Here is a 20,181-nt window from a genome sequence, read left to right on the forward strand (position 1 = left end):
GGGACACCACATATAACCATAACACTAGGTATATAAATTAAGGTTGGGTTCTCTTTCTGTACTAATATCATCCTTAATCTTTGCTGTTAGTCAAGGTGGTGTTTATAATTTTAAAAAAGTACAAAATATTCTGATGTTTTCCCCTCACTAGTGATGGTGGCCTGCATTTTGGAGAAATGGAACAAGATTGTCAGATTGCCCATGGAGCAGCCCAGTTTTTAAGACAAAGTTTGTTTCAGGCATCAGATCCATATCAGGTATATGTTTGCAATCTTTGTGTAATAATGGTATTTGTTAACACCAGGACCATTACATATGAATGCAGGGGTTTTTGCAATAAAACCCAGGTGTGTATAGACTTGATCATTTTTTAAGATATAATCATTTTGGACTATTGATCCAGGCAGACTGAGTATGGTAGAACAGGTTGGCCTTTTCCCAATTTTGGTAACATAGCCTCTATAAGATGCCTAGTTTTATACAAGGAAAAAGACTTATTTTTCAAAGTCAGTGGAAGTTTGATAATTTATCCAGGTCATTCAAGGTTTTGAAATAATAAGGCCTTCCTTGCACAGGAATTTTAAACAGCAAGCTTTTCTTAAAACTTTTGAGGAGGGTGAATACAAATTGTGTCTTGAAAAAAAAAGCTAGAAAATATCACAAATCCTGGCTAGAGGAAAGAAGTACCCTGAAGCAAGGTAGCAGGATAGGTGAACACTTCAGTGCTGCTTGTTCAATTGTCAGCTATAGTATCAAATCCTTACCTTTTTCTGGGGCTAGAAAAGTGGGGTCACTGCATACAATCCTGCTAATTACTACTTATTTTTTCTTTTCAGATTTCTTTCATGTGAATGTCTTATGCATGGACACTGTTGTTCCAGGAACTTATATCTATGAGCATTGCACCTTGAATGATGAGTGTTCTTGCTGGGCACAGTGGTACAGGACCATAATCCCAGCAATGTGGGAGGCTGAGGCAGGAGGGTGGCAAGTTCAAGGTCAGCCTCAATAATTTAGCAAGACTCTTTATATAAATAAGTAAATTAATAGAACTGGGGATATAGCTCAATGGTGGAGCACCCCTGGGTTTTATCCACAGTACCAGGAAAAATAACGAAAAAAGTGCTTATTTCTATGACATAGCTTTAAAAGAATGACAATGTATTCTATTGCAACAGAAAATATTTTATTTGTTTTGTTTAATGATATGAATGCTTTTGTTCTGTAAATAGACAATAAAATTTTCTAGATAGTCTTAATGTGTTGTCTTTAATTAGTATTTTTCTGTTTTAAAACAAGTGAATATAACAAACATTAGTGGATTGGATTACAAAAACTTGTTACTAGGCAAGAACAGGATTGTAGTTATCTGGGACTACTTTTAGCTATTGTTGAGCAATGTATTCTTTAGGTTTATAGCTCAGCACCTTCTCCTGTTAAAAAGGTAAAAAGATAAAAATCAGTTACATATATGGATATGGTTGACTTTCTGATTAGTAATTAGTTCAGTGATACAGATAAATAAAGATGATAAAATGCAGGAATAAAGGGTAGGACATGGTGATATGCACTAGCACACAGTCCCAGCTACTTTGGCTGCTGCAACAGGAGGGTCTCTCTAGCCCTGGAGTTCAAGTCCAGCCTGGGCAACATAGCAAGACACCATCTCTTTAGAAATGCAAAATAAAAACATTTGGATAAAGGATAAATGGGTAATAGTATAAATGACATGCTGAAGTACTCTGAGGAATTTTAGCTATAGAATGTTAGGTATGGAAGGTAGTTCTGCTGTATTGGTCTATGTACAAAAGAGGACCTTATTATAGGCCTGGAAGAGGACATTTCAGAAACACCAAGATGAGGTCCAGCAAAACTAAGGAATTTTCTTTTGTGGTCCAGCTCTTATTCAAAAATGCCACATGTGTAGAAAAACTTATGGGAAAGAGAAGACATTCCAGTCAGGCTTGAGTTTTGACTCTACATAAAATATAAGTTGAAAGCCTCTAAGTCATAATATTGGTCTTTGTCAGTCATCCAAATACTCTTTTGGAACCATGCAATCTACATTTAGTGGCATACTAAATGCCCTTGGGGATTCCTGACTTAACTAAATTTTTATTAATAGTTGTGTTTGATGCTTTGATTCATGGTTCTGTTTATTAAGCAAAAGCACTAGCCATTCTTTTGAGTGGCTGTGAGATTGATTACATACCTTTTTTCACTGGTATTTTATGTAAAGCATCAACCACTGTAACTTCTGCTGAAGTGAAAATTTGTCCTTGTGAACTGGTTGCATGACACTCCTACTCTCCAGCATCTTCCTTACTTAGGGGAGATACCTGTGGAGGAAAGAAGCATCTTTCTTTCCTCTGGTACTCTTTTTGTTCCCCTAGTAGTTTCCATGACATCATAATTTCCTAAGATGACCAAGGGATTTGTATCAAAGACACTGCTAGAATTAGTGCAAATCCTGTGCTGGAAGACTTACTGTCTGTTGAGAGGATTCATACTCTGAGGAAATGTCACTAGCAATTTTTTTTTAACTTTAGGATGGACACAATGTCTTTATTTATTTACTTATTTCATGTGGTGCTGAGGATAAAAACCCAGTGTCTGACGATATGCTAGGCAAGTGCTCTACCACTAAGCTACAACCCCAGCCCTTGTGGTCAACTTTTGAAATAGTGCTGAGGTTAAAAACTGGATAGGTGCACATGCTAGTTTGAGAGCAACCTTGATAGGTGATATTTTCTGAGCAACATCTGATTATCAAAGGTCAAATAAAATATTTATTAATCACTACTCAAATTAATGCTTGGGTCATTTAGTTTCCTATGAGAATTTTGCTTTGAACTTTTAGGAAAAAAATTGAGTTCTCATTAATTCACCGGTTGTTTCTAAAACATCCAACTTCAACACTTCCTTTAGTTTCCTTTGAATGGGACCAGTGAATGTTTGGTCAGTGAATGTTTGGATGTTTCCACATCCAAAGAGATGTGGAAGAGGAAGTACTTTCAGGCTGGCAAGATATTGGGTACCTTTGCCAGGTCTCTGTGTGTCTAATCCTGAGAACAAAATTCTTGCTAGCTCTTGGTATTCACCAACACACAGGTAGTTACTTCATGTTTTTCTGGGCCACCCTGGGTCTGAATGACCAGGTTGTTCCAGTCCCCAGGCAAGAGTTATGTCCTTCAAACTCCATACTGACCCTTTTGTACCTGCAAAAACACAAGGAAAGTCAGTTCTCTGCATCAAAACATCAACTTGGAAATGGATACATTGCCAGAATTGCACATGGTGGTCATCAGGCATTCTTATTGGGTTAAAACCAGCACTTTACCTACTTGTTCCATTTCCCCAAATATTTACAAAACAGAGGTTCTCTTATATTTCCTATGCTTTTCTCTAAGCAGCATGTTTCAACCAAAACTAATGTACTTCTCTACAAGCTTGGGGAATGCGCGAGGTTAGTCTTTTCTGCCACTGGCTGCTATCACTCACCCAGGCCCTTAGAAATTCTCCTCAGTGCTTGGTCTTTCCTGCCCAACAGGCCATGTTAGATTGACAAACTGTCACCCAGTGCTAGTTTTATTCTTGGTGAGCTTTGGGCTCTTCCTGTAACAGTCTAATAAATGGATAAATAGTATCTCGAGTCCAAAGTAGTTCTGTTACTTTTTTCTGAAGGCTAAGTATTCATCAAATAATTTACAGAAGACCTGAGGTCAAAAGTCCTGTTAAATACATGCTGCTGTCCTAGTTCTCTTATGATAAAACTTGCTGCCTATTTCTGTGCATGTCATGAGGAGATTCAGAAGATGGGTTAAGAGAAAATTCAATTAGTTTAAGGCGAATAATGAATACCATCCTTACTTTCCCCTTCATCTTAAAGTTTACTATATAAACTTTGGAAAACAGAAGAAATTGTAGTCCCTCCACATGTACTCCTTAGCAAGTTAGTTGCAGAGTACAAAATTTTGAGGTTTAAAAAAGATACAGAAAGCAGTGTTTGTTCATTCTATCCTAAGTGTCTTTTAGGAACCAAGTGAGTGTTTATTGTTAGTATCTTTGTAATTAGGAAGGATTTACAATTTCAGAGAGGTAGTTTCCTTTTCATTTCCTTCTATGCCAAAGTCATTGTTAATTTTTTTAAAATTATTTTTCTCACATTGCTACCATTAGAGAAAACTGGTAATTCAATCTTTCTCATATCAATGCTTATAAAGACAAAATGGATAACTGCTATGTTTTTCCTTTAGTTCTCCAAATAGCTGGCAGAAATGGTGTATGTTAGTAACTTTTGAATTACTTACTTAAAAATGGTCTTGGGGCTAAGGTTATAGCTCAGTGGTAGAGTGCTTGCTTAGCAGGTGCAAGTACTGAGGTGTGGCCCCCAACACATGCAACATGCACACACACAGAGAAAAATAATGGAACTTAATAATTTGGGATAATTAGTAATTTGGTTCAGTGGTTATAGTAAATATCTGTGGCTTTTATTTATGAAATCCCAGAATTGTATAGATTTTTAGGGGTGGATTTGCTTTTGAGAAATATCTTTGTTTTAATGCTTTGGGAAAGTGAAGATAAAAAACAATCATTTTCATCTTTTTATTAACTGATTAAAATATGGAATGCTTCATGAATTTGTGTGTCATTCTTGCACAGGGCCATGTTAATCTCTGTAGCATTCCAATTTTAGTATATGTGCTGCCAAAGCAAGCACTTGTATAAAGGTTTTGTGTATGACCAAAACAAAAACACTATAGCACAGATGTACTGGATCTTAGCAACTGAGTAGTTGATTCCTGCCATTGCAACCTGGTGAGCATTGTCTTTGTCAAGAACTTGCTGATGATATAACCCCAAGAGGATACTCATGAGAATGATCTGACCTCTCAGTTCCTGAGAGCTGACTTATCTCAAGGAACACCTCCTCTTAAGAAATGCAGGTGACTGGTGAAGCACTGCTAACTTTCAGCATAGCTCCATGCTGAAAGTCTGATTGGAAAAGGCATGCGTGTCCAACTGGTACTTGTTCAACTGTGCTGATTCTGTTGATGAATAAGAGAAGATGTTGAGACCAGGGAGGGTTAGCATATTCAAAAAAGTTTTTTTTATTTTTATTTTTCCCTAAGCCATGGGGGATTCGAACCCTATCCCTTGCACATGCTAGGTGAATACTCTAAAAAATTACCTATTTCTTCAGCACCAGAGGAACCTCTTTTAGGTACCCTCTAGATCCTCTATGGGTCTAAGTCTCTGAAATTCTAGGCAGAAAAATCAGGCCCAAACAAAGCCAACAAATTTCTAATGCATTCTTCATTTTCCTTTTCACAGAAATCCTGCAAGGAACATTTTGTGCACATCATGACCCACAATCTAGGGGTATGTCATGAGGGGAAAGGTTTATCCCTGTCTATTGAAGGAGGAAAAGGGTTGTAACTGATCAGTGAGCAGAAAATGATGTCAGTGAGCATGGAGGCCAGGGTCAGGGGAAAGGCAGGCATATGTGGGAATTAGAATATGCTCAGGTTGTTAGTCTAAAGGCCATCAAATGTGGATAAAAGCAGACTCACTATCTATGCCAATCTACAGTTCTAACCATGTCTTCTTGGGCTATTCACCCAATGGAAAGAGGATAGACTGGGAATTATTAACCCCCTTCTCCTTTTGGGTCAGTTGCCAAGTCATCAGCTGGAGTAGTCAGGGACTAAAACTGACTTAAATGCTTCTCAGCTTTCCTGCTCATCAGTACTTGGTAGCATGGAGTGAGAAAAGTACCATCCTCTCGTGTTTACTCTTTACAGATTAGATTGAGGCACTCCCAGAGTGCTGCTAATTTTTGGAGATCTAAATGGAAAGTTTCAGCATCAGACACCAACCTCTGCATGGGATATTTCCTTGGTTGAAGTCTACTCTGGACAGATCAGATAGACATTCTACTAGGGCCTGGCAGATGTCTGTCACTGCTGAGCGTCTGGATCTTGGGAACTTACCAAGATTTCTACTTATAGGATGCAGTGACCAAACATTTCAGGTGGTGGGGGTGGGGCTACATCAGAACCTGCACAGTCCACTCACACAAGTATGGTCTTCCAAGGTCCAGTTCTCACAAGCAATCACTTGTTCCCATTCAATCTCCCAAACTCTTCAACTTGTTGTCCTCACTACCAGACTCAAAAGGAAAGCAGGCTGAACTTCCTTCTGTATCTCTTTGTGTATAATCTTCTATGTGCCTATTTCAATAGCATTCCACCAGGGTCACCCTGGGCCACATGGTAGGCACTCTAGGATTTTCACAGCAGTGAATTCAGTTGCGACCTCCACAAGATGGCTCTTTGCCACAGGACTCTGCTCCCAAGTTGAGAAATGTGGAACACTTGTGAGTTAATTTCAGACTGCCTTTCTGCTCTATAGTTGTTCTTTTTTTTTGCCAAATATGACCACTATGTTTCTCTCTTTTCCTTTTCCCACGATGCCTGCCTGTCAGGCTTTGCTATTGTCACTGCCATCAGGCAGAGTGCTGATGTATCCTTTCTTGCCCTCTATGACAAAGACCAGACTTCCTGGGTCTCTTCAAGTCTCTGTGTCTAGCAGTGAACTCCCTCAGACACTTGTGTGGTTGTGCAGCTGTTCTTCAATTACTTCAATTCTGAGCCACAGGGAAGCTAAAAAGTATAGTTTCTAAATATGTTGCCCTCTTAGCTTTTTTAAAACTTTAAAAAACAGAGTATATTCTTTATTTATTAAAAATAAATCTTAGTCTTTTCTTATAAGGGAATTTCCCCACATGAAAACTTTATACTGAGAAAACATGATGTATTTACATGGACTAGAAACTATAATGACTAGAAACAGGTGAGTGTGCATTAGATTGGTGCTTTGTTGGAAATATCATATGTATAATTTTATTAGATTATTCTTGTTTCAATTTCCTTAATAAAAATATCACAGAAAGAGAATATACTAAAAATGGCAAGAAGGGAAGAAACGATGTTACCCAAATCAAGGAACACTAAGTGACCAACAAAACAAATATGACCAATACTGTCCAGTTATGCATACCTCCTGCTTCCTGCTCCAATTCTTCTTCTAATTGAACCTAAAGTTCACATCAATATCCTCAAAGGCAGGCTGGTCTTTGATCCCCCCTTATCTTTCTGATTTAGCTCTACTGATTAAATTGTCTTTCTCCATTACTTTTTCCCATTTGAATTCTGGAGTGAGTGACCAGATCTAATTTTTTGAAATCCTTGAAGTTAGGACCCCTATGGCCTAAATCTCTGGTAACAGACCCTAGGATCCAACTATGTGAAAGAAAAGAAAGAAATGAAAAGAGAAAGAAAAAGAAAAGAGAAAGAGAAAGGTAACCAACATCACAAAAACCATTCACAGCAAAATAATAGGAAGTCAAAGTTCACAGGAAGTAAATGCACATATTTTTGAGTGTTTTTTTTTCTGGAATTTTAAAAAATTAGCAAATAAAATTGTATTATTCATGTTGTACAACATGATGTTTTGGAATATATATAAAATATGGAATGACTAAATCAAGGACCCTCTCTGGAGATGGTGTGGACCTCACACAATCTAGACATATACTCTAACCATTGAGTTATATCCCCAGACTGCATAAATCAAGCTCACTAACATATATGTCACATACATTTTTGGGCAGTGTGGTGAGAGCAGATAAATTTACTATCTTAGCAATTTTGAAGTACACAGTACATGTAATTACTATATTCATCACATTATAAAACAGAACTGAATTTATTCCTAACTGAAATTTTGTATCTTCTGATCAGCATCTCCCTAATCCCCACCAAGACTATTTTTTTGCATATTTGCAGTTTTCCAAGTTTCTATTACTTTTATAGTAAAAATAAACTTCACTTTTTAAAAAAGCCTGCAAAATATACTCAATATGTGGTTGCCATTTAAGAGTAGCATGGTTACCTAGACAAGGCAATTTCTAGGCCACAGAAGAGAATAAACTAAATAAAACTTAAACCCCTTTATTTGAACTAAGACTGAGAAGAAAAGGAAAGTATTCTTTATAACAAATTGACTCAAATTCATATACAGCTAAACCTAGAAAAGTAAATAATAGTTTTCAAATGCTGACAATAAATAGAAACCACAAAGTAATTTTCCAAAAGTGACACCACAAAGTTATTACATGTTATACACCCATACTAAAAGCAGACAAAATCAGAAGCCTTCAACCTTAAAAAAAAAAAGTGCTCATAGGATATATAGCTGGATAAATCAAGGTGCAAATTTTAATTTATATTCCAAAAAAATTTTTTTAGCACCTTTTGAAAATCAACAATTATACAGTTGATGACATTTCTTATAACTGAATTGATGCATCTAGGAGAGGGATACAAGAGAAGAGAAAAAAAGTCACTCTGAAGGACCACTAATAAGATTAACTCAAAGCCTTCTGCTGAGCTGAGCAGAGTGCTTGCCTAGCATGTGTGAGGCATTGGGTTCAATTCTCAGCACCACATATAAATAAATAAAATAAATGTCCATCAACAATTTTAAAAAAAGCCTACTTCTTCTAGTGTGGAGAATGATCAGTCATTTTACATTTCCAATTCAACACAGATATCACATATATACAACATGTCATTCAAAAACTACTAGAGAATTAAAAAATGAAATAGAAAATACAAGCTTATATGTTTAATTATTATGACATAATAGAGAGAGAAATTATTATCAAATTACTCCACATTTCCCAAAACCTTCAGTTTCTGTACTGACATACTGCAGCTCCAGTTCACTGATACATCTTCCTGGTGGGGGCAGGGATAGAGCACTACCAACATGACACTCACAGCTAATACCCAGTGCTCACTAGTTAGACAACATCAGCCATCTGCAAATAAATTCCACTGAGATTTCTTTTCCCACAACTTTTCTTTCTCTATGATCTTAAATAAAATGGCATGTGAAAATTATGCAAAGTGAAAAGAGTTTCCAATCTCTAACCAGACAAACAAAACAAAATTTAAAAAAACAATAGTCCAACTGGAAATTCATATGCAGCAAACTGAGACTAACCCCTACCTCTCACCCTGCACAAAACTCAACTGAAAATGGATCAAGATCCAAGGAATTAGATCAGAGACCCTGCACCAAATAGAAGAAAAAGTAGGTCCAAATCTTCACCATGTTGTCTTAGGATCAGACTTTCTTAATAAGACTCCCAAAGCACAAGAAATAAAAGCAGGAGTCAATAAATGGAATAGATTCAAATTAAAAAGCTTTTTCTCAGCAAAGGAAACAATCAACAATGTGAAGAGAGAACTTACAGAGTGGGAGAAAATCTTTGTCACATGCACTTCAGATAGAGCACTAATCTCCAAATTTTTAAAGAACTCAAAAAACTTTACACCAAAAATATAAATAACCCAATCAATGAATGGTCTAGGGAAATGAGCAGATACTTCACAGAAGATCTGCAAGTAATCAACACATACACAAAAAAGTGTTCAACATCTCTAGTAATAAGAGAAATACAAATCAAAACCACCCTAAGATTTAATCTCACTTAATACTCATCAAGAATACAAGCAACAATAGGTGTGGGCAAGGATGTGGGGAAAAAGGTACATTCATACATTGCTGGTGGGGTTGCAAACTGGTGCAGCCACTCTGAAAAGCAGTATGGAGATTCCTTAGAGAACTTGGAATAGAATCACCATTTGACCCAGCCATCCCACTCCTTGGCCTATACCCAAAGGACTTAAAATCAGCACACTACAGTGATGCAGACACATCAATGTTTATAGTAACTCAATTCACAATAGCTAGATTGTGGAACCAACCTAGATGCCGTTCCAACAGGTGCATGGATAAAGAATCTGTGTCATATATACACAATGGAATATTACTCAGCAATAAAGAAGAATAAAATTGTGGCATTTGCAGGTAAATGGATGGAGTTGGAGAATATCATGCTAGGTGAAATAAGCCAGTCCCAAACACCCAAAGGCCAAAGGATTTCTCTGATAAGTGGATGATGAAACATAATGGGGGGTGGGGGGAGATAAGGGAAGAATGGAGAAAGGATGGATTGTGTAGAGGAAAATAAGGAATGAGGAGGGGACAGGGGGAAGGAAAGATAATAAAATGAGACATCATTATCCTATGTACATGTAGCTTACACAAATGGTGTGACTCTACTTTGCATACAACCAGAGAAATTAAAGTTGTACCCCCTTTGTGTACAATGAATCAAAATAATAATAATAATAAAATCCAATAAATACTTACTCCATTTTGATCTATTCCTTTAAGTGACAAATACCAGGTACTAGATTTCCATTTAAAATGGGGACTATACAAAGCAAATAAATATGCTTCAGTCAGATACCAAAGATTTGCCATTTCTGATCTACTAAAACTTTGTTAGTAAACTTACTTTAGTGTTTTCATAGAAATAAGTAGTAGAAATTGGTTTGTTTACTCAACTTTAGTAAGCATTGATTTTGAGAGTAACCTGAACAAAGGTAAACAAACACAAAAAAACTGAACACCTGTTGACTAATCTAATACAATTTCTCCAAATGTGAAATTGTGATGCCACAAGGTCATCTCACCTAAGTATGTCAGCTATTTTATAAAATTACATTTAATTTTCCTTTAATTATAAAAATAAAGAGTTAATCAACTGCATATATTCAAAAAGATTTTTTCCGAAGAAATAAACATTTGAGTCTGTTAGAATATTTTTACCTCATTAAAACAAAAAATTTCTGCAAAGCAGTTTTAAGTGTAGTCACTTAAACAAGTAATCTTAGTAATCTTTAAACTTTTTGTTCTACTTATTACATTAATAATCTGAGATACTAAACTCCAAGATTACTCATCCAGGTGGTCAGATCCTGAACTATAATATCTGAACGGTTACAATGGCTATATGTAGATAAAATAAATCAGAAAACAAATGATATTTTGGAGCAGGAGAAAAAAAGCAAACCTTGGAAATCCAATTACACTGCCTTGGTAGAATAAGCCTCATGTATAGAGTCAAAGACTCAGTTTTACATTGACTATTGTGGGTACCCTGAAGAAGTTACCCAACTGTCCTAGGCTTCAGTTTCCTTACCAGGCCTACTTCAAAGAAAAGCAGAACTATATACAGAAATGAATTGAAAATGTGAAGTTGTATTCCAAATGCACCTAGTAAGAAGCATACCCATGCTTTGTACCCAACCACTAGGGAGCTACCCACAGCAGCATCAAATTCACAGGTCACTTACTACCAGGAGGGGCAATGACTTTCCAATTTGAGATTCCACCTCTGGAAGGCATAAACATTCTATTTTTAAAAGTGTTGTAAAGGAAATAGAACACTACAAATGAAAAAGAATTTTTTAAGCAAAATGGCTACTTGTCACACATCGAGAGATTACATGAGATTAAAGAGCAATACCTAATTAAATCATTTATGTTCAGAATTTCTATGTAATATGTGTTAAATATAAAATCCACAAAGAAAAAACCCACAGACCATAAAAATATCACAAATGCAAGTTAAACAGATTAGCCACATATACTGCCAAAGTATTATTGCACTGCTCTCATTTCTTCCAATAAAACAGTAAAGAAGAACAGGCAAGAACAGGTACATATCTCTATCATTATTCTCACTTTAGTTAAAGATATATTTGATGATCTCACTCTCTCTGAGCAAACAAGGATTATATGATTGGATCTGTTAGGACAACAGGAAAAAAGAGAATAGACAAAGAAGCTCAAATATGTAACATTTGCAGTGTACCCATAAACTAATGACTACTGGAAATTTTGCTATTAATGAACATCTGGACAAAGGGCTAGGAATTTTTTGTTTTTTTAAAGATGTTTTTAGTTGTTGATAAACATTTATTTATCTTTAATTATTATTATTTTTTTTTTTTTTAGTTTTAGGGACACAATACCTTTATTTATTTTTATATGGTGCTGAGAACAAAACCCAGCGCCTCCTCACACATGCTAGGCAAGCACTCTACCACTGAGGCACAATGCCAGCCCATGGTTTTTAATTCTTAATGATATTGCCGATTCAATTATAAAACTGTCAAAATTACTTTTAAGAATTTAAATTTTAAATGATAATTAAATTTATATAAATTATAATACAAATTAAATTATAAAATAAAATAGTGTCTGATATGTAAAGTAACTTCACTCTGATATGTGAAGTTACAGACTAGAGGAGGAAAACATTTCACTTTGATTCTTTTTGCATTTATAAAATTTGAAGACTTACTAGATTTTACTGTCATCTGAAGCAAACTATCAATGACATTGCATAGGAGTCCTTTACTGGATATTCTCAAAATACCTAACATTACTGGAACTGCTTGATATTCCAAAAACAATGTTTTCCCTTCATCTGTCTTCAAATTCAAACAGAGAGAAAGAATCAAATGCCTGAGCCAGGTAATCAGCTGAAAAACAATGCGAAATCATCTGCATATCAGTAGTCAGGTTGGTAATCAGAAAGATAAAAAGAGCATCATCACTTTAACAAAATCAAAAGAGAAACAAAAACTAAATGACAAGAGATCACAGGCTAAATTTAGATTAATTTCCCTTAATTTGTTAGAACTCAGTGGGAAAGGGAGAGATATGGTAAATTTCCTTTAAAATTTTCGTATTTTAGTACTGAAACAACAAATAAGACCTATTTCTTTCTAGTGTGAAGAAATAAAACATGATTTATATTAAATATCACAGGGAGAGTTTATTTTCCATATTTGATTATAACTGTAATATGCTTCCAAAAAATTGAACAGCATTACTTTACTTCTTTCTGAATGGTTATTTCAAAATGTGACTTTGTACAAACAAATGGATTTTAAACAAGGATTTCTGCCTCTGTCTAAAAATTGGATATTAGACCACTGAAAGACAACTTCAGAAATTTGGATATGCTCTGGAGTGTTACTTTTCTTGATACATCTGTAAATAAGAATGGCAGCAAGATTTTACCAAGGCCAGCACTTTAAAGACACCTGTCAGATTAGATTGCCTGGAATTCTCTTAAAGATGTTCCACAGGTACCTGGGAAGCTTCTGAAGTCAGGAATGGAAAGCACTAATTAAAGTAGAAGCAATGCAAATAAAGTATTAGATACTTGTATCATTATATTTCAATATGCCAAACAAACCCAAGTCACTATTCTTAACACCAGTTTTCTGTAATTCTTTCAAAGTTCTATTAAAAGAAATTTTAAAAAGTTCATGCTGTTCCTATAATACTGAGTTATTTTTTCTATTGAGATTTCTACTTTATTGACTTCAAATACACTGAAAGTATAACAGAATCACCAAATGACATTTATTGTCTTCTTGGTTTTTGGTTGAATTTTCTTACATAAATATTAAGGAAACAATTAACCCTAGTTACTAAGAATGAGAAATTATAGTAACTTGTATGAAATTAAAATATATGTTAAAATATTTTGAGAAATAAGGATCTGTGCCTCTGGATCCCTTTATAGTGTACTCCTTTTTCTTTTTGGTAGAATTTAGTTCAATGAACATTAACATTACTATAATTAATTTTGTAGTTAAAAAATAAAAATTGGAAATAAAAGAATAATAGAACAAAGTTGCTAGATTGTTTAGATTTGCCTTGTTTAGAATATATATATATATATATATATATATATATATTTAGCAATTACACAAGCAGAGTATACATGAATTATAAACTCTATAAGGAACAAAAGTTTTATCACAGCACCACCTGCTGCATTTAATACAAATTTTTTCACTTATTAATATATCATCTGACTATTAAATAGGCTGAGTGCTATATGGAATTTTTCCTAAAATTTACAAGCTGAAGAAATTGTTCTTTAAGAGTTTTAAAAAGTAAAAAATAGTACTTGACTACTTTTTTCAAGAACGACTTTACAGAAAAATTATGTTCTCATTTGAATTTATCCAGCAGAGAAGGTGTTTCTGAAAATAAGACCAATTTATCTTCCAAAAGAATATTTTTAAAATATTAATTATAACTATTTCAAAACATTTATTTTCCTAAATGTGTTATAATATTGAGTCTTTTAATAAAGTCCTGTCATTGAAATGTTACCTTTATATTCTTTACCAAAAGTCAATCTGTTGATCTTAATCAGTGTAAGATAAGGTTTTCCTTTATTAAGTCTATATGGCAGCTTTAAAAAGCAATTAGAAACTCTGCCACCATTGCCATCTATAGATGAGCTCCACTGCCCAGCTCTGAGCCTAGGCTAACTCTATGCTTTTAACAAGGTGCAGAAGAAATGATGCTGTGTGCTTGAAATCCTAGCCTAGAGAGTTCTTGCATCGCCAACTTTTCTGCCACACGTGAATAGGCCCCATGGGAGAAAGGTCAACCAATAACAGGGAGCTCAACCCAGAAAAACCTGTCACTTGGGTCCATCTCAAATTATCAATCCAAAAAAATTAAGATCTAGTAAATAAAAGGTTTTTGTAAGTCCCATAAGTGTTTGGTTGTTTATATATCCGTAGACAGCTGATGTGATCTAATATATCTTAATTCAACTCTTAAAAGTTAAATAATATAAGCAATAATGAAGTTTATTGATATTGATAATAGATGGCTACTATTAAGCTAGAATTTAATATAGATGTGTGTGGAGGCACATGCCTATGATTCCAGTGACTCAGGAAGCTGAGGGAGGAGGATTGTAAATTCAAAGTCACTCTGGGAAACCTACTAAACCTTGTCTCAAAATTAAAAAAAAACAATTGTTTATTCTTTCAGTTCGATCAGTTTTTGCTTCATGATAATCCACGTAAAGGATTATCACGTTCTCTTGATGATAAGACTACTTAATCACTATGAGACACTTTACCACTGAGTATGTCCATGCCTTTTTAATTTTGAGACAGGGTTAAGTTACTAAGGGTCTTGTTAAGTTGATGAGGCTGCCTCAAATTTGTGATTCTCTGGCCTCAGACTCCTCAGTTGCTGGGATTACAGGCATGAGCCACCATGACTGGTTTGTAAATGATCTTTCAAACAGTTACCAGTCTATTATAATTATGGAAACCAAAACCAAGCAAAAACAACAAAGAAGGCAGAATTATCACTTTTTTTTCATTAGTTAACTTATCCCTAGGAGTAACGACTTCAGATAAACATACTTCAGATAAAGTACCCAAATAAAATTAATGTCATTGCCCATTTAAAAAAAAAACACCATTCTGAGTCATACAATTTAGCAAACACAATAGATATAAAAGTGATATATTTATTACTTTACCACAGTGGCATGACTCACTTTAACAAAATTTCTCATATTTAATGATCCAGAATGACAACTGGTTACAGGTAATAATTTAAAGTGTATCAATTAAGTTGACATTACATATAATTAAGCTGCACACCTGTAAATCCCAGCAACTGAGGAGGCTGAGACAGGAGGATCACAAATTTGAGGCCAAGCTGGCAACTTAGTGAGACACTGTCATGAAATAAAAAATAAAAATGGTCAGGGATGTGGTTCAGTAGTAGAACACACCTGGGTTCAATCCCTAGTACTGGAGGGAAAAAGTTATGATCATCTTTGGTTGAAGCATTTCCTTCTTTCTCTCCCTTTTGCCCCCTCCCTCCCTTCATTTCTTCTTTCCTTTTCAATGCTGGAGATTGAGCCCAGGTCTTCTGCATGTAGCATTATTTTTAATTGATTCATTTCTTTATATATCAATAAATTCATTCTTGTATGCCAAGCACCATGCTAGGTATGGGTGGAAAAACAAAATAAGTTTTTATCCTTAATAAGCTAATTAGTGCAGGATTGATAAGCTTTTTTGGTGTAAGGCCAGGTAACACTTTTATAAATTTTAGAGGCTATACAGTCTCTGTTGCCAACTATTCAGCTCTGCTGTTCAAAGGGAAAAAGAGTCATAGCCAAGACATAACAAACGAGCATGGCTGTGTGAGAAAATTTTATTAACAAAATAAATGGTGGACCCGATATTCTCTATAAGTTATAGTTTGCCAACTTGGTTGTGTAGCAGAAAATAATAAACTAACTAGCAATTCCAATTAATGTGGCAAATAAGCCAACAATTTTAAGTGAAGTGTGTTATTAGAACATGATCTAAGAGAATCAACACAGGCTTCTGGGAGGAAGTAACAATACAAAAGACTTCATTCTCTCAAATTCAGCAAATAAAAGTTGATTTTAAATAATGTGCCACCATTATGAAATAAGCCAAAATCTCATACTGAAAATTTCAAACACATTTGATTATAAAATAATTGCTTTATTATATGGTTACATCTCCTAGTTACTAAAAATTATTCTGTAAGCATGCTTGAAAGCTTACCTTGAGTGACTGTTTTGAGAACAATTAAGGTTGACAAAAATCTCAATGGCAAATTGGAGTTCTTAAAGAAAGCAGCTGTCTTTGGTTTATTTTCCACAGAATGTTCTGAAAAATTATCCTGAATTCCTATAATTACCACTCTTTTAAATATATCTTCACCTAGTCTCCTCAATGTTGATGTCATAGTTGAATGCTGTTAAAAATATGTACAATCATGTTCTTGGCTCCTCAATTCAAAACAGCCATATTGTGGAACCAACTTAGATGCCCCTCAATTGATGAATGGATAAATAAACTGTGATATGTATGTGATATGTATGTGTGTGTATACACACACACACACACACACACACACAATGGAATATTACTCAGCCATAAGAAATAATAAAATTATGGCATTTGCAGGCAAAGGGATGAAATTGGAGAATATCATGCTAAGTGAGATAAGCCAATCTCAAAAAACCAAAGGACGAATGATCTCACTGATAAGTGGATGATGATACATATTGGGGCTGGGAGGGAGACTGGAGGAAGGAGGGACTGTACAAAGGGAAAAAAGGGGTAGGAGGGGTGGGGGAAGGAAAAAATAACAATGAATCAAACACCATTACCCTTTGTAAATGTATGATTTCACAAATGGTATGTGTCTACTTCATGTACAAACAGAGAAAAAATTTGTACCCCATTTGTTTACAATAAAAAAAGAAAGATAAACAGTGGCCATACTCCTAGTAACGAGACTAACATACATTGCTGTTATGTCTTTGTTGTAGATTTATTTTTTCTCCCCCACCTCAAATCACATAACTTTGAAAATTTAAGTTTTGATTCAAACTCATAAGGAAAGGAAAAAATGTATAATCTTAGTGTATTTGCTCATGCTCAGAAAACATTTATTTTAAATACTGCAATCAAATAAGTGAGCTAAGAGTAAATAAATTTCTTGTTAATTAAAAAATGAAACAATTGAAAATATGCAAGACTGGAAGATTATAATCAACTGAAAAGAAACTTAAGTATGTGTATTTCTCTAAAACATGTAAAAACATAAGATCAATCTATATTTCTGGAAGAGAATCATCAAAGGAAGAGAGGTGCACTGTCATTGCTCCACCATTACTGACTGCTAGTTTCTCAGGTGTATCTTATTGTATATTATATTAGCACTAAACCAAAAGTCAGGTATTATATTGAATTTAGATGCTGTAGTATGGACAGTACATTATTATTAAAGTTCACAGACCAGCTGTTAGAATAGTTTAAGATGCTATTACATTAGTCTTGGATTATATATTACAGATATTATATTACTCTGAAAGGCCATGGGGCAACTATTTTATCAAGTATAAATGCTTTACTATGGAGATTATATTAGTACTAAAGTCCACTGGACAAATATTACATTAGCATTAGCTGCTATAGTATGAATATTATATCAGTGTGAAATGCAACAGGCAGCTATTATATTAGTTTTAGATGCCACATAACAGATATCATACTTATATGGAAGATCACAGGACAGCAAATATATATGTATAAGATGCTATAGTGTGGAGATTACTTCAATATTCAAGGCCATGGAACAGCTATTATATTAGTTTAACATGCAATAGCATTGATATTTCATTGATTTAAGGGCCATAGAGATGCAATAAATTAGCTTTAGATGCTAGATTATGGATATTACCTTAATCTTAAAGGTCATAGGGCAGCTATTATATCACATCCTTCATCCTTTTCACAGGGTGACACAATCCCCTTGACAGATGTCCTCCATTGGTCAGGTAACTCCCAAACTCTCTTCTAAGTTGATTCCTATTTTCTTTTTCACTTCTGTGTTTTCCTCCTCTTGTTCTTTTCTACAAGTAATATTTTTGTTTAGATTTTTAAAACATTTTAAGCCAGGTGTGGTGGTATACACCTCTAATATGAGAAACTCTGGGAGGTTAAGGCAGGAGGGTCACATGCTTGGGAAACCTGCCTAGGAAGCTTAATGACAAGTCTCAAAGTGAAAAGGGCTGTGGATGTTGCTCAGTGGTGGAGCACTGGCAGTGTGAGGGAGGCCCTGGGGTCAAACCCCATCATGACAAAATAAAGTAAAACACTATTTTAAAATAATTGCAGTCTCCCAGGAAGTTGGTAAAATAATACATTTTGTATACTCTTCACCAAATTTCCTTAAGTGGTATTGTTTTACATAACTAATACTAAACCAGGATATTGACAGTGCTGTGACTGGTTATGAAAGAAAAATGCTCTTGTAAAAGCAAACTGGTTTTACCATATGTGTACTGACAGTGATTGGATGTGGCTTGGAATGAAAAGCAGGTCCTGATCTCAAAATCTACAGTTAACTGTAATCTTGTTGATGTTATACTTCAGGTACCCCAAGAAGAGAGATTTTGGGAAAGGAATAAATTTAAATATGTAGTTGGTGCTTAAGCTAGGTTATGGCAATCACACCTTTTAAGCTAAAATATCAGAGGAATGAGACTACCTCCCTCATCTTGGTGGCCTCATGCTAGTTAATAAAATCAGGAGATGAAACATAAAAACAAACAAACAAACAAAAAAAAAAACAGATGCAATGGTCAGGAGCTTGGGGTGTAGCTCAGTGGCCAAGAATCCACCTAGATCCTATGACGCATTGAGTTTGTTCCTCACCACCACATGGAAATAAATAAATAAAAATAAGGGTATCATGTCTGTCTGAAGCTAAAATTAGATAAATAAGACAGCTTATATATACATAAATATGTATAAATATACATATATATAAATATATATACATATGTGTATATATATACATATATATGTGTATATATAATCATTCTAAAAAATGCAGTGGGTACATTTGTCAGATGAAAGATTTTTAATAGAAATTTGTGCATTATTAATTTATTCATTTACTTATTTATTTTGGTACCAGGGACTGAACCCAGGGGTACTTACCCACTAAGCCACACCCCAGCCCTTTTTGCTACTTTATTTAGAGATAGGGTCTAACTTGCTTAGGGCCTCACTTTGAACTTGTAAGCCTTCTGCCTCAGACTCCCAAGCCACTGGGATTATAGGTGTGTGCCACCATACCCATTCAGAAATAAGATTTTGATATCATTCTCTAATCCAAGGAGTTAGGGCTCTTTGAAGAAGTGGCAGATACTAGAACCAAGAAAGTAAGTATAAAGCCAGGGTAACATTTAAGTATCAGAAAGAACTTTGGGACAAAGCAAGAAAATATGCTGAAGGACAACAGGAGATAATGGAAAAAAGATCCCAGTGGAAAAACCCCAAAGGTTAAACCAACAATGAATTAAGTAATAAGGAACTACAGAATTGGATAATAAATATGAGCATAAGGTAACTACCCAATGTCCACAGTGATACAAATAAGTAACTGAATAGATAAATAAGTGGGTTGACTGGAAACTACAGACGAATTTCAGATAACTGGGGCACACACTCGGCCTTCAAGGAGGTGGAATTAACTCCCTGTTCCTTATGTACAGGCCATGCAGTGTGACTTCCTCCAGAAGATCGTAGACAATGTGGACACACAGAGATAGAAACTTCCTAATGAGAAACTTGAAAGGTCGTGGCTTAGCCAGGTGAGCAGAGTCAGTACTAACAGGATATTCCCCTTTGGGGCCTGAGATCACAGAGATGCTGTCCACCTACGTGACATGCCTCCCCCAGACCCACAGCCCCAGGATAAATATGAAGATAAAATGTAAACCCCAATAGAGAACAATGTAAAAAGTACCTGAAAGGCCCTTCTCAACCTTGTTTAGGTCATCGGAACAAGGAA

General features: G+C 35.0%; 1 non-coding gene and 1 pseudogene across 1 annotated transcript; one reads left to right on the forward strand and one right to left on the reverse strand.

The window, feature by feature from the left end:
- Positions 1-19,939, forward strand: part of LOC124975210 (DNA-directed RNA polymerase II subunit RPB2-like) — a 78,254-nt pseudogene extending 58,315 nt beyond the window's left edge.
- Positions 4,621-4,723, reverse strand: LOC124975212 (U6 spliceosomal RNA). Its single transcript, XR_007106866.1, has one exon. It is a non-coding gene; the product is annotated as a U6 spliceosomal RNA (small nuclear RNA).
- Positions 19,940-20,181: the final 242 nt, after the last annotated feature.

The sequence above is a fragment of the Sciurus carolinensis genome, unplaced genomic scaffold (assembly GCF_902686445.1).
Source record: "Sciurus carolinensis unplaced genomic scaffold, mSciCar1.2, whole genome shotgun sequence".
Taxonomy (NCBI): domain Eukaryota; kingdom Metazoa; phylum Chordata; class Mammalia; order Rodentia; family Sciuridae; genus Sciurus; species Sciurus carolinensis.